The sequence below is a fragment of the Pleurodeles waltl genome, chromosome 1_1 (genome assembly GCF_031143425.1).
Source record: "Pleurodeles waltl isolate 20211129_DDA chromosome 1_1, aPleWal1.hap1.20221129, whole genome shotgun sequence".
NCBI classification, from domain to species: Eukaryota; Metazoa; Chordata; class Amphibia; order Caudata; family Salamandridae; genus Pleurodeles; species Pleurodeles waltl.
Window position 1 is genome coordinate 140,682,091 of NC_090436.1, and position 14,291 is coordinate 140,696,381.

At 44.4% G+C, this 14,291-nt stretch overlaps 1 protein-coding gene across 5 annotated transcripts in view; it reads left to right on the forward strand.

The window, feature by feature from the left end:
* Positions 1 to 14,291, forward strand: part of CTIF (cap binding complex dependent translation initiation factor) — a 758,204-nt gene that overhangs the window by 515,577 nt on the left and 228,336 nt on the right. The gene's annotated exons all lie outside the window — the stretch shown is intronic.

Sequence of the window (14,291 nt, forward strand, 5' to 3'; positions counted from 1 at the left end):
CACCTGCATCATTCTGTCCTGCACTCCCTCCCTCCATGTTGCCTCAGTGGAGCACCCAGCTAGAAATACAAAAAAAGCACTATGACATTGGCAGCAGTAATTTGCCTTAAAACAAAGAAAAAAGCATTAGTGCTAGGGGTGGAGTAGTGCTATTTAGGTTTTGCCTGAACAGTGCATGCAGCACGTTTTCTCCTTGCAAAACCTCTTGTGAACAAAAAAGAAACCTTAAAAGGTGCTTAGTCTGTTCTTTACTTACCATTAGTTACCAGTGGTTGCTGTTCATGCGACTCATTTCCTTGCTTTTTATTGGTCAGTGGCTTTCAGCTCCTTCCTACTTCCTCCTGGGGCTTCCAGCTTCCTAACACAGTGCATAGACCTAGGACAGCTTCATGTCTGTGGCTAGTGTCCTTCCACTGTTTGCAGGTTCCTTTTACTTTTGAACACGCACTTTCGAAGAGTGTAGGTCTCTGCAGTCCATGTTCTTTCCTCCACCCGCTTCTTCGTGTTGCTTTCTGCATCCCCTGCCTCCTTCTACTGTCCATTGTTGGTACTCCCCATCTCCCCGCCCCCGCTGTCCCTAGTTGCTCCCTGCACCTCCTTCTTGTACTTTTCCCACCTTTTCCCCACTGTCTCTTCTTTTTATCTCACCCACCTGCCCTTTTCCTACTTTCCATTCTTTTAAATTCACCCTGCTGTCTGTTCTTCTTAAATCCACCCTCCTCCTCCCTGCTGTCTGTACTTTTTTAACTCACTGTTGTGTTGCTTGTCTCCCCAAACTCTACACGTTGCACATATACTCTATACTTTGTACATATTGCACAGCAGTGCGGGATACTGTGCATCATGGCTTAAAGGGGGAAAAAAAGCGATATGACACAGTCAACGCTAGACCTGTCTTAGCAGTGTTTTTTTTTTTTTTTTTTTTTTTTTAACTTTATGCAGTGTTGCACTGCAGATTGTAAAGAAAAAGATTGATAAAACCAATAGAACTTGCATAGGTGAAACCTGTTGGCTTTGCCAATGCTTGTTTTCATGAGTTTTAGCTGTGCTGCACAGCAGTCGCGCTGCCGTACAACATGGCTACAAAACATTGTCAAAGCTTTAACTCCCGCACTTGTCCCACTCCCGTCCCTTTCAAATATACCCATACATTTGCATTTGCTCCCAATAGATTTTCTTACAACAATTAAAATTAAAACAACCCACACTTCTTCTAGTGGATTGATTTTGGCCGCTTTTATTTTCATAACATGCATGATTAGATTGCAAATAAACATATTTCTTAAGCATATCCACGTCGCAATTATAAGACACAGATCATAAATCAATTACTTTTGTCATAAATCAATCACATGTCAACATACATCAATTATGCTAGACCAGCATTTGGCCATCATACACCGCTGTTATAACTTTTTTCTGTCCTGGCCTCTGCTTGTCATGTCTTTCTGACATTTTCTTTTGTAGACAACCAACATGCCGCTTTGGAGGGGGTTCACCAAGTCCTGTTTGGTTTACCATGTCTTTCTGAGGGGGTAGTCTCTTATATTCTTTTTAGGCCCAACTCGCTACCAGGCGTGTTTCTGTGCCCTGCCATCCGGCGGTTCCGGGCTGCGAGTGCCATGTTCCGCTTACTCCCCTTTGCCGGCCCCTTTACACCCTTCTGTGAGGCATCCCCAGGTGAGTGGCCCATTCTTTAGCACACCGCCTTACTAGGTGTGTTTTGCCTTCAAAATTTGGTAAAACCTTGTTCACAGTCCGCTCGTGCCCCTCTTCCTCTTTGTGTTGTGACTAACGCAGAGCTCTTGGTGTGGGTGGGTGGGTGGGATTTTGCTGCTGCGGCTGCTTCCCATGCGCTGCCCCCGTTCGTATAGTTTTCATCAAGGGGACAGCGCGTTCCTTAAATCCCCCTTTCTTCGTCCCCCACTCGCCAGGTGCCCCCGAGCCTACTGGGGGGTTTAAATAATTCTCGGTACCCCATTGGTCCTTGCGGTGTGCACCTCTCACCTTCGACTCGACCCACCCCCCCACAGACCCTGGGGGGTGGGTGGGGGATGTTTTTTCGACCTTTTGCTGGGGCCGTGTCACGGCCCCCTTTCTTTCTTTAAAAAAAAAAAAAAAAAAAAAACGGTCTAACCGGTCCTAGCGGGTCAAGGCAGCCGTTATGGCGCTGGCCCTCTAAGCCCCCTACTGGGGCGGCCTTTGCTAATACCTCTAGTAGGCGAGACCTACTAGCTTTCCAGCACTTATTTTAATTAGTTTGAGCCATGCTGCGCAGCAGCCGCGCTGCTGTACATCATGGCTGCAAAGCATCTAACTCTTGTAGGAGCCAATTATTGACTTTGCCAATGCTTGTTTGCAGTTGTTTTCATACAGGGAAAGAGAAGGTGCGGCTGCTACACATGGGGAGAGTAGGCCGGAGCCTCGGCCTTCAAGTGCCCATCTGTGGCACAGATGTCCCAGAGACTGACGGGGAGGGTGAAAGGTTATTGCAATGCCTGGAGCATGAGCAGCGCCTCGCACTGCGCTCGCATCTTGTCTAGAGCCCCGTCAGACTGCACGACAGGACTGACAGATGCCTTTTCCCATAAAACCCATCCATGTAAATTCACGTCAGCCTGGTGCTTTTCACGCCGTGGCGGGTAAATTGAGACATGACAGTTTACTCAGAAGGTTTATGGGTTTTCAAACTCCAGAAGCGCTATTTATTCAGCGTCCTTCGGAGCGCCAGCCGCAGCAGCTTTTCATGTCTAGTCTTCGGAAGTCCATGTTGGATGCAGCGGAGGGGACACGCCGCTGTGTCACTTTTCCACTCTTGTCAGAACTGCGTGGTAGTGGAAGGCCCCCTCAAACTGCGGTGTTGTCATAGCTCGACTTCCTCTGTTGATGGATGAGACCTGTGAAAAGCACTATTCTCGCAAGCGAATTCACATCCAGGGCTCGATGGCATCGGTTGCTGCGCTCTCACGTCCCGTGCCTGCATTTAACGACGTACTGCATTCTGGGAGTTGTAGTTCACCTCAGTTTACCCACCTTTGGAGCTAGATTTCCCGACTACAAGGATTTGCAAAAGGAAAAAAGATGGACTGGAATAAGGTGTCCATGAAGACGTAGAGCCATTTGGCAACCTTTACTTGCATGTGTGAAAAATAAATTGGGTTTGCGATTACAGCTGTCGGGCTCTGATTCACAGTAAGAAGATAAGCACATTTTTCGGACGCAGACAAAAAGCCTGATTAACACTCTGCCCGGTGGATGTATTTTATAACGTTGTAACTGTGGGTTGGGGCAGGTAAACAGGTGCTCTCATGCAATGGGACTTCTAGGGGAGTTAGCACATAAATTGTGCTGAACATCAAGAAAGTGCAAATGTGGTACTGTCTGTATATTCACAAGCATTGACTTTCTTTTTTAACACTTAATTCAAGAAAACGTAAGTATTGTAGTGATAATAGGAAAGTGCCCCAATCATTTTTTGTCAAGGGATCTTAGGGAAGGCTTCGTATGGAGATATTAAAAAGAAAGCAATTGCTCTTTCCAGAACCGCATTATTCCATTGAGTTAACAATCTGCATGCAGTTTTAGGTTTTTAAAACTGACTGACATATGCCAAGGAAGCTTTGAACGTTTTAGTTTCCCAGTTCGTACATTTGTCATTGAGAGAATCCCAAAACATGAGTCAACCCACACAAAGGATAAGAACATGCCAGCAAGATTGACTCATTTTTGAAGCCTCGGACTCTTTCCCAGTAAGCACTGTATGGAGGAGATGCTGCTTATTATACTGTGAAATGCAGATGTCATTCTTAAAGATAGTAATAACAATCAGGGCCTTTGGAATTATGCAACATGAGAGGACCAAATGATCTCCGTCTCAGTATGGTTGCCTACTTTATGTGGCACGAAAAGCAAATTATGCAGCAGATGATGGACTATGTCACAAATGTGGAAAATCCTTCATTATGTAGAAACCGTCCCAGAATCACATAATTCCAGTGGCCCTGATAATACCAGATAAAATGAAGGATAGAAGAGTGAGTTTACGATGCTATGTTTTTTTTTTCCTAAACAATTTTTATTAATTTTTAAAACGAAAAAGGTAAGGCACAGAAATCTAAAGAGCCAACAAATTATTATCGGTTGACAGGCACCACCATTAGTTTGCTTCCCGACACAGATCATATATGCATAGAAGAACATCAGCAATGGGACATTACCCCAACAAACTGTTAAGCCATTTGCCTAACCACTTGCCCCATATTTTAGTATGTTTGCGGGGGCAATCCCACGCCTCGTTACCGGTTTCTCCTGCCGTGCACACCAGTCCACCTCTCGCCTCCATTTCGATAGGGTTGGCGGTGCGGATGTGTTCCAACCTGCTGCAGTGTCTCTCTTGGCCACTAACATTGCAGTTTCTACAAAACAGGGGTCAGCTCTTGTACCTCCCATGTACTCAATCACCCCTAACACCACCATTTTGGGGGATACCGGGACCCCTCAGCCTGATGATACTATGATTAAGGCTTGTTGAGGTTGTGTGAGTAACTATATGCATCTAATTCTCTCTGTCTCTCCCCCCCCCTCTTTCTCTCCCCTTTCCCCTCTTTTCTCTCCTCTCTCTCTCTCTCTCCTTTCTCCCCTCCCCCCCCCCAACCCCCCCAACCACCATATTGATCTACTTGCTATCAGGCGTTTCAGACCACGTTGATGGAGGTTTCAGGATGGAATGGATGCCCTGACAGAGGGTCTCAGATATGGCCCACTTTCACTGCCCTCTAGTTTCCAAAGACTTACTCACCATCTTCCTTACCCTTCCTCTCTGCTAGCATTTACTGTACTCAACGTGATCTGGCCGACCATACAAGACTTCTGGAAGCCCCCACCAGTGGCTGTATAGCAATATTAAAAAGAACAGCCTTGGGCAGACGCTTGCAGAAGTCCGTAGAGCAATGCCTGCGATATTGAATGGAAGCCTTGTGTTTCACCTGCATGCCAAATACAGTGAAGAGTTAACCCAACATAAAGAAAGGCCTCTTAACCACTCCTATCCTGACATATATATCACCGCCTTGCTTCATTAATGCTCAGTGTGCATGTGTGTGCTAAGCTAGCCGGAAGGCAGTGGAGCACTGCACACTGTGAAAGACAAAGCCAGTCAAGGAGTGATTGGAGGGCTAGCTGGGTTCTGATTGTGGAATTACTGCATCACGGGAAGTGTTCCTTAAAGAGATGTCTTCACCTCTTTCCTAAATTGGTCCACAATTCAGTCTTTCCTGCTGGATTTAGGGATGCCATTATAGATCCAGCGTAATTAAATGGAGACGGCTTGTCGCCAAGTATTTTTCTTTTTTGGACTTTTTCATCTTCAGTCTGATGGTATCCTGGTTGCGGGTGTGCCAAAAGTTAACAGCGACTGAGAACATGTCTGCCACATGGGCAGTGGTGGCAATTTGGATGGGTGTGGAAGCAAGAAAGTAGCCAGAAAATTAAAATACCACCATTTTGAACCAAAGCTGTCATGGCACCAAGCAAACGAAGCAATTCATCACAACCCTCCCAGAAGAGCTGTCTTGTTACTTCCATCAAAGCATCTATCCATTCATTCTTTCATGCTTCTATCTACCTACTCATATCCACAATTTCTTCTTTACATTCTGTCATCCATTCATTCTTTAATCTATTATTCATTCAGTCTTTAACCATTCCTTCAGTCCGCCAATTCATATCCAAACCTGTCCATCCATTCATCTCCAAACCTATATATCAAATCTATCTATCTATCTATCTATCCTTTCATTCATACTTTCAGTCATCCATTCATTCTTTCACTCCATCCATATATCATCCACCCTTTCACTCTAGCCACCCTCCCTTTCACTCTATCCGTTCACCGTTTCAGTCATCCTTCCACTGTTCCACCCATCCACTCTTCCATCAATCCATTTACCCTTTCACTTATCCATCCACTCACTCATTCATCCATCCACTTACTAATTTATCCATCCATTTACTTATCGTCCACGCTTTGTCATCAATCAGTCCATCCACCCTCCTTTTCACTCATCCACCTGTTCTTTCACTCATCCATCCTTTAATTCATTCACCCTACCTTTCACTCGCCCACCCTTTCACTCATCCATCTACCCATAAAACCAGGGCTGCCGACTTTGGAGCTGGGGAATCCGGTTCGAGTCTCGGTGTTGACTCAACATCCTGTGATTGTGGGCAAATCACTTATGCTCCCTGTGCCTACCAAAAAAAAAGAATGTGCCTTGTGTAATGTAACTGGTGCTCATGTATAGCGCTCCAATACGTTTTGGTCAAGTTTGCGCTATATAAAACTGCAAAAAAATTGATTGGTGTTGGGTGGACCGGATTGTCGTGGGGTAGATTGAGGTGGTTGGAGTGGAGTGGGGTGAATTGGACTGGAGTAGGGTGGATTAATGTGGACTGGGATGGATTAAAGTGGATTGTATTGTGTACTGGATTGGAGTGCGGTGGGTTAGGTAGCAGTGAACTTCATTAGAGTGGGTTCCATTCGGTTGGACTGGGTTGGACCTGAGTAGGATGGTTTGGAATGGAGTGGAGTGGAGTGGAGTGGGGTGAATTAGGTGAGTGGATTGGATTGGGGTGAGGTATTGGATTGTAGTGGGGTAGATTGGAGTTGGCTGGATTGGGGTGGATTGGATTTGTGTGGAATCAACTGGATTGTAGTGGGGTGGGTTGTGGTTGATTGGAGTGGGGTGAATTGGGATGGAGTGGATTGGAGTAGGTTGTTTGGGATTGGAGTGGGGCAAGGTGGTGTAGGAAAGGTTGGAGTGGGGCAAATTGTTTATGACTAAAGTGGGCAGGTTGGAGTGAGGCTCATTGAAATGGTTTGGAGTGGGGCGGTTTGGAGTGGGGCGGTTTGGAGTGGGGCGGTTTGGAGTGGGGCGGTTTGGAGTGGGGCGGTTTGGAGTGGGGCGGTTTGGAGTGGGGCGGTTTGGAGTGGGGCGGTTTGGAGTGGGGCGGTTTGGAGTGGGGCGGTTTGGAGTGGGGCAGATTGGAGTAGGGCAGATTGGAGTGGGGCAGATTGGAGTAGGGCAGATTGGAGTAGGGCAGATTGGAGTAGGGCAGATTGGAGTGGGGCAGATTGGATTACAGTAGATTGCAGGGGCGGCTCCCCAGTTAGAGTGCAGTGGCAGCTGGAAAACCTTTAAAAGAAAACAATAATAAACTTTGTTTATTATCATTATTTTTTTAAAGGGGCAGGCCACGGGGGTAACGAATAGTGAGGGGAGTGCACAGCACTTCCCTCACTGAGCCTGTATGTTTAGCCGGCCGTCTCGGGCCAGCCAAACACACATGCTCAGTAGGCTCTCTCCAACAGAATGTACAGGCTCCTAGTCTGCCTGGGAGCACACTAGCTGGGCGCTCCCAGCCAATCCTGAAGCTGCTCTGAGCAGCGTCACGATTGGCCGCAGGGCAGGCTGAGTGCTTTTGCCTGCAGCCTGCAGAGGAGACAGAGGAGTGGCGGCGGAGCACACATGCAGGTAAGTTTCTTTTTTTAAATTTTATTAATATTTCCAAACCCCCCTGTTCTCCCCCTACCCCTGTGCGCACCGCCCCGCCCCCGTAACACCTGCGAGCTGCGACTGATAGATTGGAGTGGAGTGGCTTGGGTTGGTGTGGGGTGGATTGTATGAGAGTGGGGTGGATTGGAGGGTGGAGTTTGATCGAGTGGGTGGATTGGATTGGTGTAAGTTAGACTGGATTGGAATGGGGTGTATTGTTTTGGATTGGAGTGGGGCAGATTGGAGTGGTGTGGATTGGAATGGGACGGATTGTTTTGGGCTAGAGTGGGGCAGAATAGAGTGGGGTACATTGTTTTGGAATAAAGTGTGACATATTTAAGTGATGCAATTTGAATGGGCAGATGGTTTTGGATTAGGTTGGGGCAGATTGTTTTGGATTGGAGTGGGGCCAACTGGAGTGGGGCAGATTAGATTGGAGTGGGCTAGATTGGATTGGGTGAGTGGTTTGGATTGGTGTAAAGTGGGGTGGATTGTAATGGAGCGTTAAAGCATCATTCTAGACATTACACATAATAAAGAAACAATGGCACTTTGCCATATTTAGAACAAGATAATTGTCATCTTTTGAGAACAGTGCCCACAAGCAAAAATAAAAGAAAGCATGAGTGCAAAGTGAGAAAAGAAGACTTGGCAAAATAAAAGAAAGTTAGCTATAAAAAAAAAACTTTGCAATTTGTTTCTCCTGCTGGGCATGTTTTTGCCAGTCAAAAGCCTTCTATTTGCAGGGCACTAGAAGTTAAAAAGAACAAAATAGTGCCCCAATCATGTCGGGAGCAGCAGATGGGCACCGATTAAGCTGAAGGAATCAATACTTGGTCCCTGCTCCACACAGGAAAACGGAAATGACCCTTAGCCTGCAGTGACGAATTACGAGGCTGCAAAAAAGGGACTGGCACGCTAGCCAACAAATGGTAAGAGACAGGAGGACTTCAAGCCCTTTACTGTCCACAACAAGTGAGATGTGTGCACAGGCTCGACCTTAAAAATCAGGAGTAATGGCGATTCCCAAAGGATAACTCACAGGAGACACTATCTCATTTCGTGAAGAGGGGCTTTGTGTTAAATGCTGAGCTGGAGCCTTACTGGCAAAATTATACCTGTAACTTGTAAATAACAAGCATGTCCATTTTGCTCATGTGAGAGCAAGATCCATGCCACATTTTCAGAACAACAGTTGACTGTTGAAATAAGTCCTGTTTATATTCACTGTCTTTAAATTTGCCTGAGGCTGTCTTTTCAGAATCCTCTCGCTGCTCAATGCAAAACATTACACGGGATGTTGTCCCAAAGCATGCAGTTTAGCGGGTTAGTTACTTCCTGCGTGTTTTTTTTTTTTTTACTTCAGGGAAGTTTGCCTCCTATGTAGCAGTGTTATTTTATAACAGCATCGCTGGTGGAAATACTGGTATATCCGCAAGATCGGGACTAGAGTGCGTCAGAATAATTATTGGCGATAAGAAGGTACCGCCCTCCCTCCACAGACACCATTGACGTGCATGTTAAGTGTTTGATGTTTCGTGCACGTTGATCACTGCTTTAATAGATCTGGGTTAGATTAGCGTCATCCAGCTTCCTCTCCTAGGCGAGCAAATGCATTTATGAAATTAATAAACTCATCACATAATCCCATTAATGCAGAAAGACTACCCTCACAATCCTGGCTCTCAAGAGGAGGGAGTGGAAGGGGCCGCCCCATCTTTCTCGGATAATCCACTTATCTAATAGATGAGGAATAAATCAGCTTTTCCTACAGGTATAACAGGGCAAAACCTAACCGCCGGTTGCTCCCTTTTCGTGGAAAAAAGGTCACATTTTGAGAAGCTTATTTGGAACATTCTTTGTAGGATCGCATGAGTTACATTATCTGTTGTGTCCTATTGAAATGATTAAAATATCCTGGCACATCCTAAACACAGCACAGCATTGCTTAGCAGGGCTTGTATTCTGGAAGCATGCAAGTGACGCTTGCAGAACATATGTTGAGCCGTCAACTGGAATCATTGAGCTAATTGCACGATTTCCTCCGTTTCAAGATGGCTGACTTATTACCGCCTGACTGGAGTAGTTCCTTGAACGAAACAGAATTGTATGATACAGATTAACTTCTTAAGTGTTATGATTCATACCCATTCTGCTAAGTCCTTTTTAGTGGTTTCACATGTTCGCATTAGATATTCAATATATTTTTGTAATATACGTAAGCAAACATCAGCAAGTAGTTTTCCCTCCACAAGTTCTTCATCAACATATAATTTCTCATTTTTAGCCTTTTTTAAAATCATCTGGTAAAAAAGACAGGCACATAAAAGGCTTATTAGCATGTATTGTTTTTACAGGCCGCAATTGCCTGCTAATAATTTTATGGAAATATTAGGTAACAAAATTCACAGAAACCTATATGTGTGTGTAAAATCAATAACCAGTATGAATTAAGGATGTGTTTTTCACAATTTCCAAAAATGGAAAAAACCATGCTTTTCACAGTATATAAATAATTATAGAATAAAAAACTGACGAAGCCCTCGCATTTAAATGTATCTGATTGTTCAAGCACATCTTTCGTTTCTGAAATTGATGTAAATTAAGTTTGATACTGTACAGTGCATGCAGTAGATTTAATAACAAGCACTGTCAGGGTCAGTAATTCGCTGCTGTAAAAAGCTGAATTGTTGGGTTTTCCAAAGCTATATGAGCTGCATTCAGTTGTCCAAGTGAGTCCTGGTTGCATTCAGTTGTCCAAGTGAGACCTAGATGCGGGAACATGTTCATAATGGGGCACAATTGAGAGCTCTGGAACTGAAGCTGAAGACTGTGCGAGTCAATGGGCCATAACAATGTTCAGATTACAGGCTCATCCAATCCTTGGCCTCCTTCCAGCACACGCACAGTCAGACACATGTTTACCCTTTGTAAATTAAATTCTAATTATTTACACTAGAATCATTTTTGTATTTCTTGTATATATTAAACTGCTAACAAGTAGTCGTAAAGCCAATAGGTCTGGCATACCATAGGCTTATATTTGTTGTTGTGTGATATGTCAGGATGCAATAGCAGAAAACTCACAGGGAGGCACCTTAATTCTTGTCAGGCAGCATGCTGGGTAAACCACAGGATTGTAGTTCACATGTTTTAAGCTACAATATTAATTACCTAGCCCACACCCCTTTTAGAAACTCAATTAAAGCACTGTGTGGCCCACATAGGCTTTTGCCTAGACACAGCTGAAAGCTGCCTCATAGAAGAGACCATAACATTGTGGTGATGTAGAACTTCAGAGTCCTTGAAGTCAAATATAAACTTTGAAGTCAAGTATAAAAGTCGTGCAGTTCATTTGCTCTCGGTCAAAGCATATTTCAATACCCTCAGCTTCTCTAGATGTTAACCACAAGAGGAGAGGGTGAGAAACTGCAGTGTGGGGATGTCGGCTGAAGCAATATAGACTGCATAATGGAATCATGGAAGACGGGCGTGGTGCAAGCAACACTGAGGGCAGGGCGAAAGCAGCACAGGGCCTGGGTGGGGAAAACAGAGGATGTGGGGAGGGATGCAAACTAATGGGGGAAGAGAGCAACATGGAGCGGCAGGCGAGAGAGCAATGGCAGCGGGCAGGAGAGAAGCACATGGGAGGGACATACACAAGAAGATGAAAGAAAGCTTTCACAAGCTAACAAATAAGAAGCAAGCAAATGAGATGAGTGACGATTAAGCTAACCAATGGAAAAAATGGATGGACTGTAACCTAACCAAATGTATTGCAGCAGGTAGTGCTTGATTGTTGAGCAGGCCAGACCTAAAAATGTAAAGATTTTATGTTCACAATAGGATAATTACCTACCACTCAAAAACTGCAAGTAACTATTATGCCCTGCTTGTACAGAAGCGTGTAGTGGGATATTTAATAAGCACACATATATAATGAGGTTTCTCTGTAATATAGATGTATGGGAGGAAGTGTTGATGCCACTACCTGGAGGCGGGGCCAGTTATACCTGCATATGAGGGCTCTAAAGGACATCAAGTGGTTCTTTTCCTATAAGCTATACATCTTAGATGCCTGAAACCCGGCCTCTAACTCGTTGCTGCTTACATTTTGGAGGGTTGTAAATAGGAACTTCCGGGAAAGGAATTGTGGTTCATTACTAAATACACAGTATTTTGTTTGTACCGGTTTCTGCATCCAAATAGGTGTTGAAAAACACATTTTAATGTGTTGCTTGATGCACTAGGATGACCATATATGTAGGATTCCTGTATTACTATTTAACGAAGGTCAGGGTGTTTCCCTGAGTGAAAGTAAAAAAGTGCATAATGTGCAACGAGCATCAGGGGAGGCAAGGGCACCTCCTAGAGCTTGCACCAGTCTCTGGCATTTCTACTGTGAAAATACGTATTACTGGGCGTTTTTGGCTAAGCTTGTTTTGCCAGCAATAAATTTGTTAAGAACGGTGCCACCTATGTTTAGATATGATATTGGACAGAGGAAAAGGAATGCTGCATTCATATAAAGTGTGGATCTTTACAAACATTTTGCATTCAAGTTTTACAAATGACGTTTTAATTTCTGATTCAGGTGCCTTCTAGACCTAGGGAAAACTGCTTTTTTCTAATTTTACTTTTAGCCATGCTGCACAGCCACTCTGCTTTACAACATTGGCTAAAAGATATTGGAATGTTGGGGGCTCCATTGGAGACAATAGAGTGCTCTAGGCTTTTACTGGCTGGCAGAAGCCCAGAGCGTCAAAATTCCAGTGTTCTTGGTTCACAGCTGTTAATAAAGGCCTCATGGAGCCCAAGGGGATTTTAATCCCCTCGGGCTCCATGAGGACTTTGTTTTATTTATTAGAACATTCTGCCCTCTAGTGGCAGAATGTTCTAATAGCCTTATAGCCCTTCAAAGCTAGGCTATACCTGCAATTAAAGTCCCGCTCCCTTGTTGAAGGCCCTCACCTTCTGCTCAGGCCTTTAACGCTGGAGCAGGCCTTTAATGGCCGTCATAGCCCACTACGGCGGGCTCTAAGGCTATGTTGGCAAAGCCAATAGCTTTCGACCTATTGGCTTTGCTAATCCTTTCCTTTCTGGAAGTTCTGTGTAGGTCAGAGATCCCTGAAACAGGATCCCATGTAGATCTTATGATAACACAGAATGTGTGGATGGATATCAGGTGACCTTATGTTAATAAATGTGACATCACGCACATTTCGACCCAAAGACACATCCCAGGAATGAGTCTTTGTTCCAACCTCAGTCTTTCCTCATTGCCCTGTTTTCTCCCGTTTGACAACAGAATGTGCACAGGGCCCCAGTAGCCTGGTTTACTCCCTGTTCATGTCCCTGTTGCAATTACCAATGTGGCCAGGTTTTACAATGGCAATGCTAGGGGCATACCGAAGGACAAGCCAGGGATAGCAACAACTACTACCCCTGTTTGACGTCCGTGGAGACTAAAAGAGGGATGTAGAGCAATTAAAAGAGCAGTATGTGTGGCTCACCACTCACTCATCTGCTTTTAGGAAGCATGGCCCCTCTCCATAACAGAAAGCAGTCTATATATGGGCCTGTATCTTTCCATCTCTTCATCAGTGCGTTTGAAACACAGACCTAGGGGAAGGAGTCCAGGGGTCCTGGGGTCTGTGTGCCATTCTCTGTAGGAAAGGCTGAGAATGGGGATATGGCCTTGCGAGCCAAGCCCTACAGCCTGCCTGGCCTTGAAAAAATAGAAGCATCTGAACTGACAATGTATTTGTACATTCCTATGAGCAGATGTATACACTTGAAAGAATGAATGCGTGCTAAGGAACACATCACTGTAGTGTACAGCTTATATTGGAATAAAATAGGAAAGTAGAAATCTTGATCCTACTATATACATCCAAAGAGTAAATAACTTCTATGCTCGCAGAGAGGTAATTACACATTAAACAACAAGAACGTCTCTCAACCTGCATTGCTTCTCTTCAGGGTCTCACGTGAAAGATCTAGGACAAATGACTCGTGCAACTGGAAAATACTCAATTTATTTTTGTACACAAAACTATAACACCTTATTTACACAGCTCAATATACATTTAAATATATGAATATACTTAATTGTTCATGCAGTTATTCGTTATTTCTATGAATCACTTTGTTCCCAAATCTATTGTGCCCTGCACACGTGCCTCTTTCAAATGCTCATTCATAACCCCATCACCTTCCATATAAAAACCAAGGTCCCTGATCTTCACACATTGTCCCAGCACAGAAACTGCCGTGCTGTGCTGGAACAATTTTCAGAGAGGTGATGCGGCCATCAGTCTTACATCACTGAAGTCATAGGGACTGTGAAAAGTCAAAGCATCACTCAAAGAAGAAGTGTAGTGAATGAACCACACCTGTTCAGCAGGGGAGTGGTAAGGGTGTAGTATGTAGCCGTGAAAGCATTGTGGAGCACGCTCTCACGTACGCATTGCTAAAGCATGGTGGTAGCACGCTCTCATTTAAAGACAGCACGTTTTCTATTGAAATGGCCACTGAATTTTCACAAATATGCAGTTATCGTTGTATTGATAGAACTATATAGCTCATAAAAGATGTGTGGAAATTGGGGTTCAGCAAATATTTGTCATTTGTGCATCACCAAGTAAAGTGCCTTGATTTGATCTATTAAAATCTGCTTCCATCGCGCTTCAGAATTATAAAAAAATGCACTTAATTTGTTCTTTCCTAACTCCTAAT